The sequence below is a fragment of the Lolium perenne genome, chromosome 7 (assembly GCF_019359855.2).
Source record: "Lolium perenne isolate Kyuss_39 chromosome 7, Kyuss_2.0, whole genome shotgun sequence".
Lineage (NCBI taxonomy): Eukaryota > Viridiplantae > Streptophyta > Magnoliopsida > Poales > Poaceae > Lolium > Lolium perenne.
The window spans coordinates 308,892,335-308,914,094 of NC_067250.2; positions in this window are offsets into that span (position 1 = coordinate 308,892,335).

A 21,760-nucleotide genomic window follows, 5' to 3' on the forward strand; every position below is an offset into this window, starting at 1 on the left:
CAGGGAAATTTTTCCGAGGCGGAACTTCCGAAGATGCCATAGGGCGTGTGCACCAAGGGCATCTTCGACAAGTTCCGCCACGGGAGATTTCCCAACCCTTTCCTCCATCCATGGTGATGAAACTCTCTATCCATGTTGGCTTGTTGAGCTGCTTCCCATGGTGTATCGATGCTCCTTTTATAGGCAGAGCGTCCTTATCCTGCCGACAGCTTTAGTACCGGTTGCAGACACGAACCGGTCCTAAAGGTTACCCACGCATCCTTATCCCACCGACAGGGCGTCGTGCGCTACATACTTTATCTCATCGTGCAGGGCGTCCTTATCCTGCCGACAGCTTTAGTACCGGTTGCAGACACGAACCGGTACTAAAGGTTACCCACGCGTCCTTATCCCACCGACAGGGCGTCGTGCGCTACATAATTTATCTCATCGAGCAGGGCGTCCTTATCCCGCCGACAGCTTTAGTACCGGTTGCACCCACCAACTGGTACTAAAGGTTTGCCTCTGTCTTCCCGCCTATTTTCTTCCCACGCTTTCCACCGGTTCCCGCCTTTGTCTTCCCGCCATTTTTTCACTATATATATGTAGGCTTGGCCACCATTTACATATCACATCTAGACTCATATCTGCAAACCTCATCATTCTCTCCCATGGCTTCCATCGCATCTCTAACCCCCCGGGAGGCGGAGGCGCTTTGCGCCTCGAACTACCCCTGCCCGCCGGGCTACCGCGTCCCGACCGGCTGGTTGCTAAGCGTCGGAGGCGTACCGGTCCCTCCAGTCCCTCTAGGTGTGGCGCGCGAGATGGCCATCACGAACCACTACTACTTCGAGCTCACGCCAGAGCAGCGGAGGAATCCCCAGTGGCATCCCGACTACAGCCCGACTTGGGAAAGCTTCTTCATCAATCGGCGTGAGAGGGCGCTTTCCAGGCATGAGGAGGGCGGTCCGCCTCCTTCGAACTTCAACGAGGCCGGCCGTCGGCTGTGGTGGCGCGGCCGGACTCTCCAGGGCGTCATGGCCTACCGTGGCCCCCGCCTGCGCTACCCTCAGTCCCAGCCCACGCGTGCTCACCCGCCGACCGGAGAGTACCGCGACCCCGATGCCAGCGACGATGATGACGGCGACTACGACGACTACAGTGGCGACTACTACAGGGCTAGGCACGAGTATGACTGAATGACTCCAACAGTAGAATTTGGCCATGTATCTTTAATTTTCAGTTAAGCTATGTACTTTTAATTCGAGTTCAATCGTAATAAAATTTTATTCCCGCCCTTTCTTTCCCGCCTTTTTCCATCGTACGTGGCGGGAAAGTTTCCCGCGCGGACGGCGTCGTGGCAAGAGTAAAGAATAGAAATAGATAATATATAGAAAATATATAGAAAATATATAGAAAAGAAATATAAAAAAGGATATAGAAAACAAATAGAAAAGAAAACAAACGGAAATAGAAAAAGAAATAGAAAAGAAATAGAAAAGAAAAGAAATAGAAAATAAAAAGAAAAGAAAAGAAACACAAAAAGAAAAGAAAAAAACAGAAAAGAAAAGAAAGAAGAAACAGAAAACAAAATAAATAGAAAAGAAATATAAAAGAAATATAAAAAAGGATATAGAAAAGAAATAGAAAAGAAAACAAACGGAAATAGAAAAAGAAATAGAAAACAAATAGAAAAGAAAAGAAATAGAAAATAAAAAGAAAAGAAAAGAAACACAAAAGAAAAGAAAAAGAAACACAAAAGAAAGAAAAAACAGAAAATAAAAAAGAAATAGAAAAGAAACAGCAAAAGAAAAGAAAATAAAAAAAAACCCTTTGGTACCGGTTGGTACCACCAACCGGTACGAAAGGTCTTTCGTACCGGTTGGTGGTACCAACCGGTACGAAAGGGTCTTCTCCTCGTTTACACTTAGCGCGCGGGCCAAAAATCCCCAAATCCCCTGGTTCTTCCTTAGCCGCGCGACGCACAAAGCAGAGCCGCGACGCACCCACGCCGCCGACGCACCCACGCCGCCGACGCAGCCACGCCGCCGTCGGACGCAGCCGCCGCCGCCGACGCAGCCGCCACCGCCGACGCAGCCGCCGCCGCCAGCAGGTAACCTCCCCGGCCCTCTCCTCCTTCTTTCCCTCCCTACCGCCGTGCCCACTGCCCTCCGCGCCCGCGCGCACCTCGCCGAAGCTGCCGCCGGCCGCCTCATCCACGCGCTCGTGCTCACGCGCCCCACCCTCGCCTGGGACCAAGTCGTCGCCACCGCCTTGCTCGACATGTACGCCAAGTGCGGCCTCCCTCGCCAGTGCCCGCAAGGTGTTCGACGAGATGCCGACCAGGGACCTCGTCGTCTGGAACGCGCTGCTCGCGGGCTACGCGCGCCACGGCCTCCCCGAGCACGCCCTTGCGCTGTCCTCCTGGCTCCCACGAGGCTGCCCCCGCGGGCCAGGTAGAGGCAGTGGTCGCGGTAGGCGGTGATGATGGCGTCGCGGCGCGTGATGGCGGCCTCCATGCCCACGGCCACCGCCTCCTGCCCGTCGTAGAGGTGGCAGAAGCCCCGGATGAGCTTCGCCTTGTAGAGCGAGTCGGCGGCGAGGTCTCGACGGTGAGCGGTGAGGTCGAGTCGGAGGCTGCTCGTGCGAGGGGTAGCAGCGGTGTCATGCGTTGCGTGGCGGTGGTGGGGTTGAGACGGCGGAGGATCGCCGCGGCCATGGTGGGTTGGCGACGGCAGAGGTGCCCGGTGTGGACTGTGGGGAAGGAGGCGCTGCCGCGATCGAGCTTGGACTGGACACTGGAGCAGAGGGGAGCAGGCTGCGGAGTGGTGCCGATGGAGCATGGAGGTGGTAGGGGAGACGGGATGGAGGTTTGGGGGAGGTTTGGGGGATGGCAGTATATTTGTTGATGAAAAAGTTAATTTTTAGGTGGTTATATGGGTTATACATGTTGTTCTCGTTCTTAGTTTGCTACATTTTTAGCAGGAATCTGACATTATCTTAAGCCCCTTAATTAATTTCAAGTCATTGTTCAAGATTTCTTGTTCTTATGCTAGATGGCTATTCAAATAACTAGAATGGAAAATGGGCAAATCGCAGACGAGCAGCAATATGATGCCATTGCATTATCACTAGGTGTTCCGGCACTCTATGGTTTCGATATTAATCGGTATACATAGAGAGAAGAGCGAGAGGAGGAGCGCCGAGTGTTAGGGTTAGGGTCCGTAGCGGTGCCGAGTCCGTGGCGGTGCCGCCGCGACATAGAGAGAAGAGCGAGAGGAGGAGCGCCGAGTGTTAGGGTTAGGGTCTGTAGCGGTGCTGAGTCCGTGGCGGTGCCGCCGCGACATAGAGAGAAGAGCGAGAGGAGGAGGGGGAACACCGTGTCTGTGGCCGTGGCGGTCCGTTAGGGTTTTTTTTTGCTTTCTTCATTTCAATTGTTATCCATCTAGCAATCTGTTATATGATCATTACATGATGAATGAAATATAATTGCTTTCTTCATTTTGCAGTGACATTGAGGTATATATGGAGGACGGCACCTTCGTCCGAGATGAGGAGGGGGAAGAAGCGGTGCAGAAATTGATCTATGAGAGTGCCCGTGGTCCGGAACCCGACGATGGAGATGACAACGAGTACCAAGACTTTTTGAATGATTTTGGCGAGGGACTTGAGTCTGAACAAGTTAGAAAAGACAATGAAGTGTCCATCACAAACTCCGGCGAGGTGTATATCTATGTATCAATTAGTCTGTGTTCATCCCTAGATGCATTCATTTATTTGTATTGCACTTATTAACGAATAATTTTTTCTTTTAGCCTTCTGGATCATCGAGCAAGTCTGTTAGATCAAAACGAGGCCCGACGCGGGTGCTAAAGGGCGAGGGCAGGTTAGCCCTCACGGCATTCAAGGATAATGGTGAACCAGTGCAGCCCAAGGAGTTTTGTCGCAAATTTACAAGTCAATCCGGAGTTATTGTTAGGGACTATGTACCGATCAGCATTCAAGAGTGGCATAAGCCGAAGAACCCGGAGAGTGGTGCTAGTTATGTCAATGACACGATGAAAAAATTTCTTTGGGACACGCTACTGACAAAGTTCAGCCTACCGGAAGACATGACGGAAGGCCAGAAGAATAAAGTCAAGGAATGGACATTGAAGAAGATGGCCATACAATTCCAGACCTTCAAGAAAAATTTATGGGACAAATATATGGATGAAGATCCAGTATTCGATGATAATCTAGTGAAGATAAAAGATCACTGGGCCGCATTTAAGGAGTATAAGAAATCGTCTACTTTTGTGTCCCGATCGAAGAAAAATACCGAAAATGCTGCAAAGAAGAAACTTCCGCATCATTTGGGGTCAGGTGGCTACAAGAGTGCCATTCCGAAGTGGACAGCGTTTGAGAATAAACTGATGGATCATGGAATCACTCCACAGACATGGGACTGGCCCGAACGGTCCAAGTTCTGGTTGTTCGCTCATGGGGCAGGGTTGGACCCAAAGACAGGGTTGATCGTTGCGAAGGGAAAATGGAAGGAAAAAATTGAGGGAATTGTACCGAAGCTTGTAGATGCAATTGAAAAGGTCAGAAAGGGAGAGTACATTCCCGATCGAGAGAATGATGAGCTGACACTCGCTCTGGGGAACCCTGAACATGTTGGACGGGTACGAGCTCGCCCAGGTCTCACCATGAAGGAAGCGTGGCCGGACAGCGCTGACACTTATAGAAGCCGTTCGTGAAAGAAGAAGAAGGACGCCGACATTGTAACGGAGTTGTTATCTAGGGTGGATGCTCTTGAGAGAAATCAGAGGGCACCTGATCAGCCGCTGTTTCTACAGGATCCACAAGCCGATGCTGCCCCATCTCAGCGAAGAAGCAGTGTCGGTTCCTCGCATCTTGACGGATGTGGAGGAAGCTACCCCGTGGATTATGTCACGGAGAAGACAGATTGCGAGCTACATATGTTAATCAGACCGCGTACGGTAAGGTGGCGGTCGGCTATGTGTACCCAAGTAAAGATGGAGCAATGCACCATCATATGCCCATTCCACCTGGTTGTGTTCATGTCGGGGTGGATGAAGTTGTTTCGGGTTTTGACAAAGTGGAGCTTGATATTCCTAGAGGTGAAGATGAGAGGACACTGACGGATGTCAAGCACGGTTTCGCCCTATGGCCGAAGAAGTACGTCGTCCTTTTGCAAAGGCCGCCGACTCCTACACATGAGCAGCAAATGCCATCGACTCCTCCTGGTGGCAGTCCTGGTGAGCAGCCAAGTCCACACCTACCTGAGAGGGACCCCAGCGTGAGTCCACCATCTCGAGATCCTCCGCGTAAGACAGCGTCCATTAAGCGGAACGGTACGCCGCCTAGGAAGAAAGCTAGAAAGGAGAAACAACTGCCGCCTACTGAGAAGTTACCTTGGGAAAAAACTCCAGAGGAAAACGCGGAGGCCGTTCAGGCCGAGGTGAAGAAATTTTTTGCACCGAAAGTGCCAGAGATACCTTTCGAGAAGACACTAGATCGGGAGAAAGTTGTGCGTACCGTTGACAATCTATATGACCCTGTACCATCGCCGCCATCTGACTATGCGCGTTCTATTGAAAGGTCGTATGACAAGATGATCGAGGCGACAAAACCCGTTCAATCGGGTATCAGGGAGATAAAAGGGATACACAGTGTCTACCAGCTCGGACAACAACCCGTTCAATCGGTCGCCCCTCTCAAGGTGTTTGACGGGAAGACCGTTCAAAGTTCTCGACAAGACGGAACTGATTACGCCTTAGCTGAACGAGCATATCAGTTTGTTCAAGGGAAAGATTTGGTCGAGAATCTCAGGAAGGTACCAACATGTATGCGTAACTTGCATTCGTGGTACCTTAAGGCCTCAAAGGAAGGGATCCAGACTATCATGGTGCGAGTTAGGGAAGAGCACTACTTCCAGGAGTACTGTGTGAACGTTGACTTCGCCGAAGTCTTTCAGTTATACAATCTCCGGGCCCTCGACAAATCAATCATCAGTTGCTATTGTACGTAAGTGATTTATTTATTTAATTTGAGAAGTCTTTAGCTCAGCTAGTTCATTGTCTGCAGATTATAATCTTTTCTGCGCTATATTATGCAGATCGAAGATGCTCGAATGCAAAAGGGACGATATCACAGACATCGGGTTCATTGACCCGCACACAATGCATGTTAAAACCATAGAAGATCCTCTCTATAACAAGGATACACCGGAGACTTTGCTAAGGTTTTTGAAGCGACAACGTGACAAAAAGCTAATAATTTGGCCTTACAACTTCGAGTGAGTCTTACTGTCTTATAACACATTATATTTTGCTCACCGTATGTCAAAATTTTAACTAATGACTTGTATATATGACACTACATATTGAAACGTGCGTAGGTTTCACTTTATTCTTCTCGTCATCAATTTGGAAATTGGAGAAGTTGAAGTCTATGACTCACTAAGCAAAAAATCGGAACTATACTTGTCTTGTTATTTAATGCTCAGAAGGTAATTTTAATTCTTATCGGTTTGTTTCGTTAATTTCCTGCTATGAACTAATTGATGACTCTTTTATGCATTTTCTTTTGTCGAGCAGCGTATGGGAAACTTTCATCAAGGAAGATACGTCCCGTGAATGGACACCGAAGCTGCGATGGAAGGCGAAAGTAAGTAGTACTACCTAGGTCCACACACCTTTAATTATCATACTTGACTATTGTTTGATTGAATTATATTCTTGTAAAGAAATGCCCGCAACAACCACAAGGGACCGATCTCTGTGGATTCTTCGTTTGCGAGTACATCCGCAGAATTGTCAGCGAGAGAACGAATAATGAAAGAAATAAAGAGGTACAAAAACAATCTTCACAAATTTGTTTTCTTATCATAAGTTGTGCTGAGTTTCGGTAATAGTTGTTTCATGTATTCATTTGTATCTTATTCTTTTATAGTTGGCAAGAAAGCGGAACAAGCTCTCAATCGATGACCGCTTCATAGCAATAGGCGAGGAATTGGCGGGATTTTTCCTTCGAGACGTCATACCACCATTCGCAGAGTACCACTATGAATGAAGATGTACATGTTACATATATAGTTGACTCGAAGAGTACCACTATGCTACATGTAATAGACATATATAGAGTACGCCTCGGAGAGTACCACTATGCATGAAGATCGATCTTCATGCATAGTGCTACTTAATTTGCGATCTTATGCAATTACATGTGTGTTATATTATATGCACCAACTTGCTATGCATCATCTTGATCTTCATTTACTACCTAAACCCAAACGCGTTTCTGGTGCATCGACGCGATATGAAACAAACCGATATCCCTAAACCCCTCCAAAAACCCTAAAAATCCAATTCTCTGCCGCGGCAGAGATTTGGGCAATTTCCCTGCCGCGGTTGGGAACCTTTGGTACCGGTTCGTATTACCAACCGGTACCAAAGCTCCTTGGCCCTGAGCTCTCCTGGTGGCCCACGTGGAGGGACCTTTTATACCGGTTCGTAAGCAACCGGTACGAAAGGGGGGGGGCCTTTAGTGCCGGATAATTTGTACCGGTTGCTCAACCGGTACGAATGCCCCTCTGGAACCGGTACTGATGAGAGATTTTCTACTAGTGAGCTCGCTCGCGGCGGCCGGGTGCACGCTGCTAACCACACCAGCCCTGAAGAAGCTACCAAAATTGATTTCGCATAATCATGGAACCAAGGAAACCGGCCGGTAGAACGAAAGAAGCCAGATAGATCAGACACATCGTTCGTGGGAAGCATCCCACGGACGAAACAAAGTCGTGTCCTACCATGCAATCGACCGCTTTCCGATTGGATGCATTGTTGGAGTACGTTTCATATATGGTCATCGCCATCCGAATCCATCAAGACCTTAGGTTCCATCTGCTCCTATATAAGGTAGTACGTCTGCCTGAGTAAACCTTATAACATAATCATCGGGCTATAGCGATCTCCCTAATTAAACCTCAAAGCGACACGCGAAATACGGGAAGGACGTTGCTGAACATAAAGTTTAACCGGAGGGTGTCAGGCTCCAACGTGGAACTTGCGGCGAAATCCAGAGAGCCAGTTTCATCATCATATGGGGATCACGTCCTCGTCGCTACGCGGGCTTCTTCGCTGGGCACAAACGCTGTTACAGTCTCCTTCCATCGAGACACCAGTGTCCTTACCAAATGATGTTATCTTTGATATCCTTTGATATCCTCTCCAGGATCCCGGTCAAGTCCCTCTGCCGGTTCCGATGCGTCTCCAAAGAGTTGTACGCCCTCATAGCCGACCCTTGGTTCCTCGCAGCGCACAAGTCTCGCACCGAGCCGCTCCTCAATGTCGGCTCCCGTCAGGACAGTTCCCTGCGACTAATTGACATGGATGGCAGCGTGGTGAAAGTGATTGGTGACGTGGGTTCTGTTTGTGAGCTTATATGCACAAGCCGTGATAACCTCGCATGTGTGATGACCCATACTGGAGATGTTAAAGTGATCGACCTTGCAAATGGAGAGGTTCTTGTGACCTTGCAATGGAAAGATGGCCTTTGGGGTTTCGGCCACACTATCCCATCCAATGTCTACAAGGTGGTCTACATCAATGGTGACACATATGAGATCCTCACGGTAGGAGATAGTGCGGGGTGGAGAAAAATGAAGTTGCCTCCAACTAGCAATATTTCCTATTGTACCATCCCCGTCGTGGTAAATGGTGTGCTGCATCTGATGCTAACATCACAATTTGATGGAAACAGTGTACTCTCCTTTAACCTTGCGAATGAGGAGTGGAATAAGGGGATCAAATGCCCACCAAGTGTAGACCTTCAGAAGTGTGACCCAGAGTTGAGAGAGCTCAACAACTCCCTGTGTATGGTTCAACCGGTGTTTCAGGGCTACGATCGATGGACAGACATATGGCTCCTCACAAATCCTGACAAGAGCACATGGGTTAAGATATACGCGATACCTTTGGATTCATCCTCGTTTAGTCGGTTGATACCTTTGAGGTTGTCATGTGATGATAGGAAGCTGCTCTTTTGCGACACTCGTGAGAGCACAAACATATCGAAGGCGCAAATCTATGATTCCTCCCGCTGGAGATGCGGAGATGCACCAGAGGCACTGGACGGTGCCCATGATACCAATTTTAGTCGTTGCAGCTTGCACTTAGAGAGTTTTGTCTTGGGCAAGAGCTAGAGCCCCTAATGTTCTTTTTTTTCCTTTTTCTTTTTCGAAGTAGTTGCTTTGATGGACATGGAACATCATCTTAGGTAATGTTTGACAGAACGTAGAAACCTTTGTCGATTATCATCTATGCAATATAATGTATATTCACATATTTAGTTTATAACCATGGAGGAGAGCTGCACATGTCATATATCAAGGAAAAAAAGAAAAGGCCCAAGAAGGCCAAAGTAACACAGAGTTCCAAAAGAAACTCCTTGACAACACCAACAATAAATACAACTAAACCGATATAAGATGCCCAAATTTTGATATTTTCCATTATTTAGCAGAAAACCCCACTATTTTCCCCAAATGGAGGATGACACCCCTAGCCTCTGCATTGGGAAGTCACATCCATCCTTTTTTGATTAATTTATTCAACAAAGAACGGACAAAGTGCATACAACAAAAAACGTGAAGTCTCCACACAACACCTACATACCCGACATTGGGTGAAGATCAAGTTAAGAGGGTCTTATGCCTGAAAAATCCCCCGGTCAACTAGGAAATGGGAACATGTCCCGTACCCCGAGATGCCCAGTAGGTGAAACGAGAGCGCTCATCCGGTTTAATAGATTCTTAGCGAATAACTCATGTACGTGCTACAGATCTCGTCACCCCCGCTGAACCTCCGAGCAATCTTCATGGTTAATATCCGCATAAACTTCGTCGATTTTGCTGATGATGCCAAAATGGCTCCACACATCGCCTCCTCCTTGCGTGCGCACCTTAACATGCATCCTCCGTCGAGACTCTATGGCATCTAACCCCTGATACCCATCAGCGCTGACATGGTAAGAACCACGTTGCTCCACCTCAAAGCCCCTCTAGCTAGCATCTGCTTCAAAAACGATCCTTCCCAGGGGTGAACATCATCGCACATCGCCATCATCCGATCTGGGAGACCCAAATCTAGGGTTTCGGCCGTAGCATTCCTCCCAAGGAGAAGAAGGTTGAAGCAACAATGTCTTCAATACGCTAGCGACACGTAGCGTGTGCCATGGTCCGCCATGATCGAAGCTGGGCTCGATTTTCACTGGCAGCCACGCCTCCCCAAACTCATAGTCGGCTAGATCACCACCAACTGCGAGGTTGGTGCCGCCACCATCACCTGTGCTACTACGCCATGACCATGGTGCCAGACATCCTCCGTAGCTAGGGCGAATCGTCCCACCGCCTGTAGCCACCGACCAGACACCCTCGGCTGAAGCTAGATAGGGCGGCACCATTGGGTGGAGGGAGCCCCCACAACTGTCGTATGCAATGAGATCGCCTCCGGAGAACCATGGAACCACGCAGCCAAAACCTCGCTGCCCACCCACCTCCGCCAGATGAAGGGGGTCTGATGTAGGCATTACCCTTCGGGTACCTGACATTGCTATACCCAATGCAGATTATCAAGATGGACTAGCACAAGGACTCGACAAGCTAGACCCGCAATGTCGTTGCCTATTCGACGGTTCCTCGGAGGAGGGATCCTCACGAGGGGGAGAAGAAGTAGGGGCCATCGGGCGGAGAGTCCTCGGGACGGTGGTACGCGATTTACCCAGCTTCGGAACACCTGCTCGTTGACAGGGCCTACTGCTGCTTGTCTGGAATTATTTGGGCGCTCTCGCATTGTTACAATGAGTTGTGGTTGTGCCTCTAGGGCTCCTAGGATCCGGCTTATAAAGACGTCCGGGTCTAGGGTTACACGGAGAGTCCTAGCCGAAATACAAAATGCCTAACTACGGAAAATTACATTGCCGTGTTCGCCAAGAATCCAGCCTTCCTTATGCGCCGTATTGGATCTGGATACTTCATGGGTCTTCACGGATCTGACTATCTTCATGGGTCGGTTGAGATCCGGCTCCTTGTTCCTGTGCTGGACATCATCCATCTTGATCTACAGCAACTGGGCCGCCCGATGGGCCACATGCCACCATCACCGTCTATGGGCCACCCGGTGTTGAGGGTATACTTTATGGGTATATCAACGACATAGCTTAGATCCAGCAAGCCCGGGTGGCCCACAGATGGTGATGTGTCATGAGGCCCATCGGGCGGCCAAATTGTTGTAGATCATGAAGGATGAAGTCCAGCCCAGGAGCAGGGAGCCGGATCCCAACCGACCTACGAAGGAGATCGGATCCGTGAAGGCCCATGAAGTATCCGAATCCAGTACGACCTTGATGGAAGGCGGATCATTGATGTACACGGCAAGATATTGTACCGTAGTTAGGCAACTTGTGTTCCGGTTAGATAAGCTGGATCCTGGGAGCCCTAGAGGAACAACCACAACTCATTGTAACAACGTGAGAGCGCCCATATAATTCCAGACAAGCAGCAGTAGGTCCTGTCATCGAGCAGGTGCTCCAAAGCTGGGTAAATCGCGTACCACCGTCCCGAGGACTCTCCGCCCTATGGCCCCTACTTCTTCTCCCCCTCGTGAGGATCCCTCCTCCGAGGTATCGTCGATTAGACAACGACAGTTGGCGCCCACCATGGGGCCTGCGGCGTCAGGAGGTCGGAACCGGGAGGGTTCCGCCATGGGAAGCTACGATGAATCCATCGCTGTGGGGCATGTCTTTACGCCGGGAACTTTCCGATCGTCCCTCAAGACGAGTGTTGGATTCCGGCTAGGACCAACCCCATCAAGCTCTCCATCGTCCCAATTGGCGGCATTCACGTCTTCATCGGCGAAATCGTCGATCCCTACGGAAATGCCCCGGTAAGTAACGCTGACGCGACCACCGCTGAGCAGGACGCTGTCGCGAAGATCCGATCTGAGATGCAGGAGCTTCCCAAGGAAGATTCCTCCTTAGATCTGGAAAATTCAAGGCCCACCCAATCCGCCCCTGAGCAGGAAACTACGGTGGAAGACCAATGCAGATCCGCCTGAGTCTCCCAGGTGTTAGAGAAGCAAAGGTGTCACTTCGTGCACTTCCTCGCACATACCGCAGGGACCGCCCCTCCTTCGGAGGAAGCTGGACCCATGCAGGTTGAAGCTACCGGAAACAGCGATGCCCCGGATCAGCAAGAGGCTGCCGGAGAAAGCAAAGCTCTGGAACATCAAGAGGATGCCGGAGAAGTAGAAGAATCAATCCTGGGCAACCTAAGTCCAACTTCCGACGATGCTTCAAGCATGGACACGGAGGAATTCAACAAAGCTTTGAAGGAGTTGGAGGGCGAAGAGGAAGCCGAAGCAGAATCCGCTCCGCCCAAGCAGGTCCTAGCAACCATAATTGGGCTTGGAGAGGACGCTGACGAAGAAGAGACTCCTACCGGCGAAGCCCTCCTGGGAGCGTCCACTTAGGATACTCTGGCAGAGCGACCTCGTCGCCGCACTGCGCCGGATTCCGGAGAAGAAAACAATTCTGGGAGCCAGCACTACTTAACTCTGGAAGAGCTCGTCGAGCAGGCAGGCCAAGGTGCTATTGCACACTTAGAAATCCTCAACAAGCCAATCACTCCGGACGATGCCGTAGATCCTGAAGTTTTAGAAGAAACACGGAAGGAGATGCTGAGCACCGCAAAAGTAATTGCCAATACTGCAGCAGCAATGCTGGAGGAACGACAAGAAGCTAGCGAACTAATGGAAAAATTCCTCAAGAGAGAGCGCGAAGCCACTAAATACTTGAAAGAGGCTAAGAAACTCCGAGCCCAATGGGAAACCATGAAGGCAGACACTGACAAAGAGGCAGATAGAATCCGACGAGAGGCTATTCCTCCTCGAAAGATCAACTTCGCAACTCCCTCAAATCAGCAGCCACTCGGCACTCCCAAGGACAACATGAAGAAGGCCGCAGAACTCTTGGAGAAAAATGATGAAAAAATCGACATCGCACATCTCCGCACTCTGGTGGCATCAGCAACGAAGCAACAGAGCAAGGCAGACACTTCGCGCCGGTTGGAATCCAACCCAGAACACTGTGTATCCACATCGCAGAAGGACGCCTCCGGAAGGACTCACCGTGACGATGAATCGCACACCGGATCTTCGGAGCGCAGAAGGAGAACCAGAGAACATCCAAACCCAATCCCAGTTCCCTCGAAAACACCTCCGACGGACCCAAGGAAGGGAAAGGGTCCGATGTATACTGGAAGGGACAAGTACCGGAACCCGTCGCCTCCGCGGCGGCCCTAGCCGCCCCCTCCGCCTCCTCGCCGTCGTAGTCCAGTCGGAAACACTAGGCCCCATGGTCCTGGTGGAATTAACATCTGCGATGACGTGGCACCTCAGAGGAACAGGAATGCAGAGCGCGGGCCGGAGCCCCGTCGGAGTCAGAATGAAGAGCGCGAGCCGGAACCCCGCAGGAGCCGGAACGACGGCGGCGACCGCCACTATGGCGAAGGCAGCCACCGAAGCCAGAGCCAGCACCAGGAAGGGCGTGGAGAATCCGAAGGCGGAAGCAAGAGGTCTGACAGGCCCCCTCGCAGATCTCCCTCCCCACCACCTAGTGGAGGAGGTGGAGGCGGAGGCGGAGGCGGAGGCCGGAGATCCCGTTCTCGCTCAAAATCTCCCCGCAATGGCTCACGCGATGCAAGGGAACGTCTCAACGAGTAGATTTGAATATATCGGCCCAAGATGCTTTGGCAGGATGATCCGAGAGGAGCCTTATCCAAAGGGCTTGAACCTTAAGCTACCCGGAAATCTGAAGCACTACGATGGCAGTGAAAGGCCCGACACCTGGATCGAGGATTACTTCAATGCAGTAAGCTTCGCCGGAGGGAACCAAAAGAATAGCCTGCCGCATGCTCCAGCTGTACTTTATTGGTCCAGCTCGTATCTGGCTCGGTGACCTCCCGGAGAACACCATCTTTTGCAGGTTCGACTTGAAAATTGCTTTTGAAAAGCACTTCAGGGGTACCTATAAGAGACCTGCCACAACAAGCGACCTGCAAGCATGTATTCAGAAGAAAGGCGAAACTTCATGCAACTTCCTCACATGATGGTTGGCAACCAGGAACAAGTGCGAAAACATGGATGATCGCACAACTATGCACTCCTTCATTGGTGGACTGCAGAGAGGAGGATTGGTCTGGCACAAGCTCACCTGCCTGATCAATGAAAACAAACTCACGCTGGATGACATGATCAACATTGCAAGAACTCACTCTTCCGCTGATGACGACGCAAGTGGAGAACTTGCTGCTAAAGCCGTACCCCTTCATCAGCAGAAGAAAAACCGCGATAATGGCAGCACCATCAACAGCAATAAGCGGAAGAATTCCCAGATGACTAGAAGAGCAGCGGATCCAACAAGGTCGCCATGGCGTTCCAACGCGGAGGTCAGGGAGGCGGAAGAGGCCGCGGACGTGGGGGCGGAGCCGGCAGGGGCTAGCAGCGCGCTGACGAGGTCACATCTGCTGGGTTCCGCGCTCCCCAAACCTACGAAGAATACAGAGACATGCGTGTCTGGCCCATATGGATCCGGCTACCAGCAAATCCTCACACACCAACCACAACTGCAAATGGGTTAATGAATTAAAGGTCGACCCGAAAGCAGGCTATAAGCGAGCCCGGAAGCACCGCCCGCGCGGCAAAGGAGGCAAGGACAAGAATAAGGAAAAGGACGAGGACAGTTCCGAGGAAATGGACGAGGATGACGATTTGCCGGATCCCAAAGAGGGTTCCGCAGACAACAAGCCCAACCCCTTCGTCAAGAAGAGTGCGGGTGCATATCACACCTTCCTCGGAACTCCAACAGTCCGCGCCAGCAAATCAGCTCTCCGGATCAGAATTTCATTATATCCCTTTCTTCTACCTTCTATTTTATCTGATATTTCATAAGGATAAACCATAGGGATAGGGTCTATAATAGAAGTAATAAAGTGAATAAAAAGAAAAAATAGGGGCAATCTAAATATCGCTAGTATATCAGGACTGTATTATTAATAAGGGATTTCTATTTTCGAGCCCCTGGTTCGTTAGTTGTACTCAGTTTTCCCCAGTCCCTTAGTTTTTCCTCAGTTTTCCCCTCCTCTAGTTTGAAACACGCACAAGTGCTGGAACGGCCGGTAGCCGTCAGGTCAGAGGCCTTGACCGTTAGTCTGACCGGGTGGGGCCGCACAGGGGCAGCTCCTCCCTGGCCGTCTCGTGCTGACGGGTAGGGTCAGGAGACACGTCGGAGCAGCCATCCATCTATCGCTGACGTGTGGGCCGTTTTATTTCATGATTTTATACGCGGTGCTGCCAATGACAAATGGGGCCGCTCTATAGGGCTGCCGCTGCCAATGACCAGTGGGGTCGTCTATTTTTCAGGAAAAGACATATATTGCCGCTCTGTGGGGCTGCCGCAGCCGATGACCAGTGGGGTCGTCTATTTATTTAGAGAAACTCATATATTGCCGCTCTGTGGGGCCTCCGCAGCCAATGACCGGTGGGGTCGTCTATTTTTAGGAAAAGACATATATTGCCGCTCTGTGGGCTGCCGCAGCCAATGACCGGTGGGGTCGTCTATTTATTTATAGAAAAACATATATTGACGCTAGGTGGGTCCTCCGCATACAATGACCAGTGGGGTCGTCTATTTTTCAGGAAAAGACACATATTGTCGCTCTGTGTGGCTGCCGCAGCCAATGACCAGTGGGATCGTCTACTTATTTAGAGAGAGAAAATCATATATTGCCGCTCTGTGGGGCCTGCGTAGCCAATGACCAGTGGGTCGTCTATTTTTCAGGAAAACTCACATATTGCCGCTCTGATATATGTCTTTAGAGAATATCATAGAGAGAAGCAACAAGTTCGCTAATTAATTATTCTTAAGCTAGACCGGAGAACCGCTGGCAGCTCGTTCCCCACCGTCGGACGGAGCAGCCATCGCCGGCGCCTCGTCGCGCCACCGGCTCTGTCCCCCGGCGGCGTCGGACGAATCATGCGGCGCACGTCAACCACGGCTCCAGCACTTGTTTCGTCCGCACGCATTGTACCCACCGCAGGAAAGTCCGCCGCAAGTAGATCCGCCGCCCACGACGACCGGGATTTGTTCCGCGCACCAATTGGTATAGCTTGGTAAGACCTCCGCTTCTGCCTCCCCCGCCCCCTAATCGATTCGGTTCCCGTAATTTATTGGAGTTTGCAGGTACGAAATAGTCCTCAATGTCTGGTCGTAGCGGGTACATCGGCGAGGGTGGGGATTCGATCATGTCATGGCCACGTTCTACTTCTCCTACCTCGTCGGAAGTGCAGGTATCTTGTAGGATAACGTTGCATAGAAAACAAAAAATTTCCTACCGTGAACACGAAATCCAAGCCAAGATGCAATCTAGAAGACGGTAGCAACGAGGGGATTATCGAGTCTCACCCTTGAAGAGATTCCAAAGCCTACAAGAGGAGGCTCTTGTTGCTGCGGTAGATGTTCACTTGCCGCTTGCAAAAGCGCGTAGAAGATCTTGATCACGATCGGTTCCGGCGCCACGAACGGGCAGCACCTCCGTACTCGGTCACACGTTCGGTTGTTGATGAAGACGACGTCCACCTCCCCGTTCCAGCGGGCAGCGGAAGTAGTAGCTCCTCTTGAATCCGACAGCACGACGGCGTGGTGTCGGTGGCGGTGGAGAAGTCCGGCGGAGCTTCACTAAGCTACGCGGGAGATATGGAGGAGAGGGGGGCGGCTAGGGTTTGGGAGGGGGTGGCCGGCCACTTCAATGGGGCGGCCAGCTTGTGGTCTTGGGGTGGCCGGCCCCCTCCCCTTGGCCCCTCATTATATAGGTGGATCCCCAAGAGTTGGTCTCCAAGTCTTCGAATAAGACCCGAACCAAAAACCTTCCATATGGTGGGGAAACCTAGCCAAGCTAGGACTCCCACCAAAGGTGGGATTTCCACCTCCCATATGGGGGGGTGGCCGGCCCCCTAAGGGGGAGTCCACTTGGGACTCCTCCCCCACTAGGGTTGGCCGGCCATGGAGGTGGAGTCCCATGTGGACTCCACCTTCCTTGGTGGTTTCTTCCGGACTTTTCTAGAACCTTCTAGAACCTTCCATAGAACCTTCCGCGACATTTTAATTCACATAAAATGACATCCTATATATGAATCTTATTCTCCGGACCATTCCGGAACTCCTCGTGATGTCCGGGATCTCATCCGGGACTCCGAACAAATATTCGAACTTCATTCCATATTCAATTTCTACCATTTCAACATCCAACTTTAAGTGTGTCACCCTACGGTTCGTGAACTATGCGGACATGGTTGAGTACTCACTCTGACCAATAACCAATAGCGGGATCTGGAGATCCATAATGGCTCCCACATATTCAACGATGACTTTTAGTGATCGAATGAACCATTCACATATAATACCAATTCCCTTTGTCACGCGATATTTTACTTGTCCGAGGTTTGATCTTCGGTATCACTTTATACCTTGTTCAACCTCGTCTCTGACAAGTACTCTTTACTCGTACCGTGGTATGTGGTCTCTTATGAACTTATTCATATGCTTGCAAGACATTTAGACGACATTCCACCGAGAGGGCCCAGAGTATATCTATCCGTCATCGGGATGGACAAATCCCACTGTTGATCCATATGCTTCAACTCATACTTTCCGGATACTTAATCCCACCTTTATAGCCACCCATTTACGCAGTGGTGTTTGGTGTAATCAAAGTACCTTTCCGGTATAAGTGATTTATATGATCTCATGGTCATAAGGACTAGGTAACTATGTATCGAAAGCTTATAGCAAATAACTTAATGACGAGATCTTATGCTACGCTTAATTGGGTGTGTCCATTACATCATTCATATAATGATATAACCTTGTTATTAATAACATCCAATGTTCATGATTATGAAACTAATCATCCATTAATCAACAAGCTAGTTTAAGAGGCATACTAGGGACTTCTTGTTTGTCTACATATCACACATGTACTAATGTTTCGGTTAATACAATTATAGCATGATATATAAACATTTATCATAAACATAAAGATATAAATAATAACCACTTTATTATTGCCTCTAGGGCATATCTCCTTCAGTCTCCCACTTGCACTAGAGTCAATAATCTAGATTACATTGTAATATACCTAACACCCATGGCATTCTGGTGTTGGTCATGCTTTGCCCTAGGGAGAGCTTTAGTCAACGGATCTGCTACATTCAGATCAGTGTGTACTTTGCAAATCTTTACTTCTCCATCTTCGATGTACTCGCGAATCGAGTGGTAACGCAGCTTGATATGCTTCAGCCTCTTGTGTGACCTTGGTTCTTGTGCATTGGCGATGGCACCCATGTTGTCACAATATATGACTAGTGGGTCCAATGCACTAGGAACCACACCGAGCTCTATAATGAACCTCTTCATCCATACCGCTTCTGATGAAGCCTCTGAAGCCGCTATGTACTCCGATTCTGTTGAGGATTTCGCCACCGTGCACTGCTTCGAGCTTGCCCAGCTTCTCGCAGCACCATTCAATATAAACACGTACCCAGTTGTGACTTAGAGTCATCGGGATCGGTGTTCCAACTTGCATCGGTGTAACTTGTTACAACGAGCTCTTGGTCACCTCCATAACAAAGAAACATATCCTTAGTTCTTTTCAAGTACTTCAGGATATTCTTGACCGCTGTCCAGTGTTCCATTCCTGGATCACTTTGATATCTGCTAGTCAAACTAACAAAGATGTGCTATATCCGGTCTTGTACATAGCATGGCATACATGATAGAGCCTACTGTCGAGGCATAGGGGATCTGACTCATCCTTTCTCTTTCTTCTGCCGTAGCCGGACCTTGAGTCTTACTCAAGACCTTGCCTGGTAACATAGGTAAGAATCCTTTCTTACTTTCGTCCATTCTAAACTTCTTTAGAATCTTGTCCAGGTATGTACTCAGATAGCCCTATTAGACATCTTGATCTATCTCTATAAATCTTGATGCCTAATATATATGATGCTTCACCAAGGTCTTTCATTGAAAAACTATTATTCAAATAACCCTTTACACTGCTTAATAGTTCTATATCATTCCCAATTAATAATATGTCATCTACATATAATATCAGGAATGCTACAGAGCTCCCACTCACTTTCTTGTAAATACAGGCCTCTCCATGACACTGTACAAACCCGAAGTCTTTGATCACCTTATCAAAGCGTCGGTTCCAACTTCTCGATGCTTGCTTCACCCATAAATTGAACGCTGAAGTTTGCATACTTTGTCAGCATTTTTAGGATCGACAAAACCTTTGGGTTGTACCATATACAACTCTTCCTCAATGTCTCCATTAAGGAACGCCGTTTTGACATCCATCTGCCAAATCTCATAATCGAAAAATGCAGCTATTGCTAACAAAATCCTCACAGATTTTAGCTTCGCTACAGGTGAGAAAGTCTCATCGTAGTCAACTCCTTGAATTTGTCGGAAACCCTTTGCGACAAGTCGAGCTTTATAGACAGTAATATTACCATCAGCATCTGTTTTTCTCTTGAAGATCCATTTATTCTCAACAGCCTTTCGGCTATCAGGTAAGTCTACTAAAGTCCATACTTTGTTATCATACATGGATCCCATTTCGGATTTCATGGCTTCTTGCCATTTGTTGGAATCTGGGCTCATCATCGCTTCTTCATACGTCACAGGGTCCTCATCATTGTTATCCACAATCATGACATTTAGACAAGGATCATACCAATCAGGAGTGGCACGTTCCCTTGTCGATCTGCGAGGTTCAGTAGTTTCCTCGTTCGAAGTTTCATGATCATTATCATTAGCTTCCTCTGTTGTCGGTGTAGGCGGATCTTGGTACAACTTCCGATGCTGGCGCTACTCTGATCAACGAGTATAGATTCATCAATCTCATCGAGTTCTACTTTTCTTCCAGTCACTTCTTTAGTGAGAAATTCTTTCTCAAAAAAGGTTCCGTTCTTAGCAACAAAGATTTTGCCTTCGGATATGTGATAGAAAGTGTACCCTATAGTTTCCTTAGGGTATCCTATGAAGACGCATTTCTCCGCTTTGGGTTCTAGCTTGTCCGGTTGTAACTTCTTTACATAGGCTTCGCAACCCCAAACTTTCAGGAACGACAGCTTAGGTTTCTTATTAAACCATAATTCATACGGTGTCGTTTCTACGGATTTTGATGGTGCTCTATTTAAAGTGAATGCGGCTGTCTCTAATGCATAACTCCAAAATGATAACGGCAAATCAGTAAGAGACATCATAGAACGAACCATATCTAAGAGAGTTCGATTACGACGTTCGGACACACCGTTACGTTGTGGTGTACCCGGCGGTGTCAATTGTGAAAGTATTCCGCATTTCTTTAAATGCATGCCAAACTCATAACTCAGATATTCACCTCCGCGATCAGATCGTAGAAATTTAATCTTCTTGTTACGTTGATTTTCTACTTCACTTTGGAATTCCTTAAACTTTTCAAAAGTCTCGGATTTATGTTTCATGAAATAGATATACCCATATCTACTCAGATCATCTGTGAAGGTTAGAACATAACGATAACCACCGCGCGATGCTACGCTCATTGGTCCGCACACATCGGTATGTATGATTTCCAATAAGTCTGTAGCTCGCTCCATCATTCCAGAAAATGGAGTCTTAGTCATTTTTCCCATTAGACATGCTTCGCATCTATCAAGTGACTCAAAGTCAAGTGATTCAAGTAATCCATCAGTATGGAGTTTCTTCATGCGTTTCACTCCAATATGACCAAGACGACAGTGCCACATATAAGTAGAATTATCATTCAATTTAATTCGCTTAGCATCAATGTTATGTATATGTGTATCACTACTATCGAGATCTAACAGAAATAAGCCATTCTTTTCAGGTGCTCGACCATAAAAGATATTATTCATAAAAATAGAACAACTATTATTCTCAGACTTGAATGAATAACCGTCTTGCATTAAACAAGATCCAGATATAATATTCATGCTCAACGCGGGTACAAAATAACAATTATTTAGGCTTAAAACTAATCCCGAAGGTAGATGTAGAGGAAGTGTGCCGACAGCGATCACATCGACTTTGGATCCATTTCCAACGCGCATCGTCACTTCATCTTTCAGTAGTCTTCGTTTATTCTTTAGTTCCTGTTTCGAGTTACAAATATGAGCAACCGAACCAGTATCAAATACCCAGGTACTAGTACGAGAACCAGTGAGATAAACATCTATAACATGTATATCAGATATACCTTCTTTCTTCTTCTTGACAAGGCCGCTCTTCAGATCCGCCAAATACTTGGAGCAATTACGCTTCCAGTGTCCCTTCTCCTTGCGATAATAGCACTCAGCATCGGGCTTAGGGCCGTCTTAGGTTTCACAGAGGCGTGGCAGCTTTCTTGCCACTCTTCCTGTTCTTGCCTTTAGACTTGCCCTGTTTCTTGAAGCTGGTGGTCTTGTTGACCATCAACACTTGGTGCTCTTTCTTGATCTCAATCTCAGCAGATTTTAGCATGGAGAAGAGTTCAGGTAACTCTTTGTTCATGTTCTGCATGTTGTAGTTCATCACAAAGTTCTTGTAACTAGGTGGCAGTGATTGAAGGACACGATTAATCCCCAGTCTATTAGGAATCACTATTCCCAAG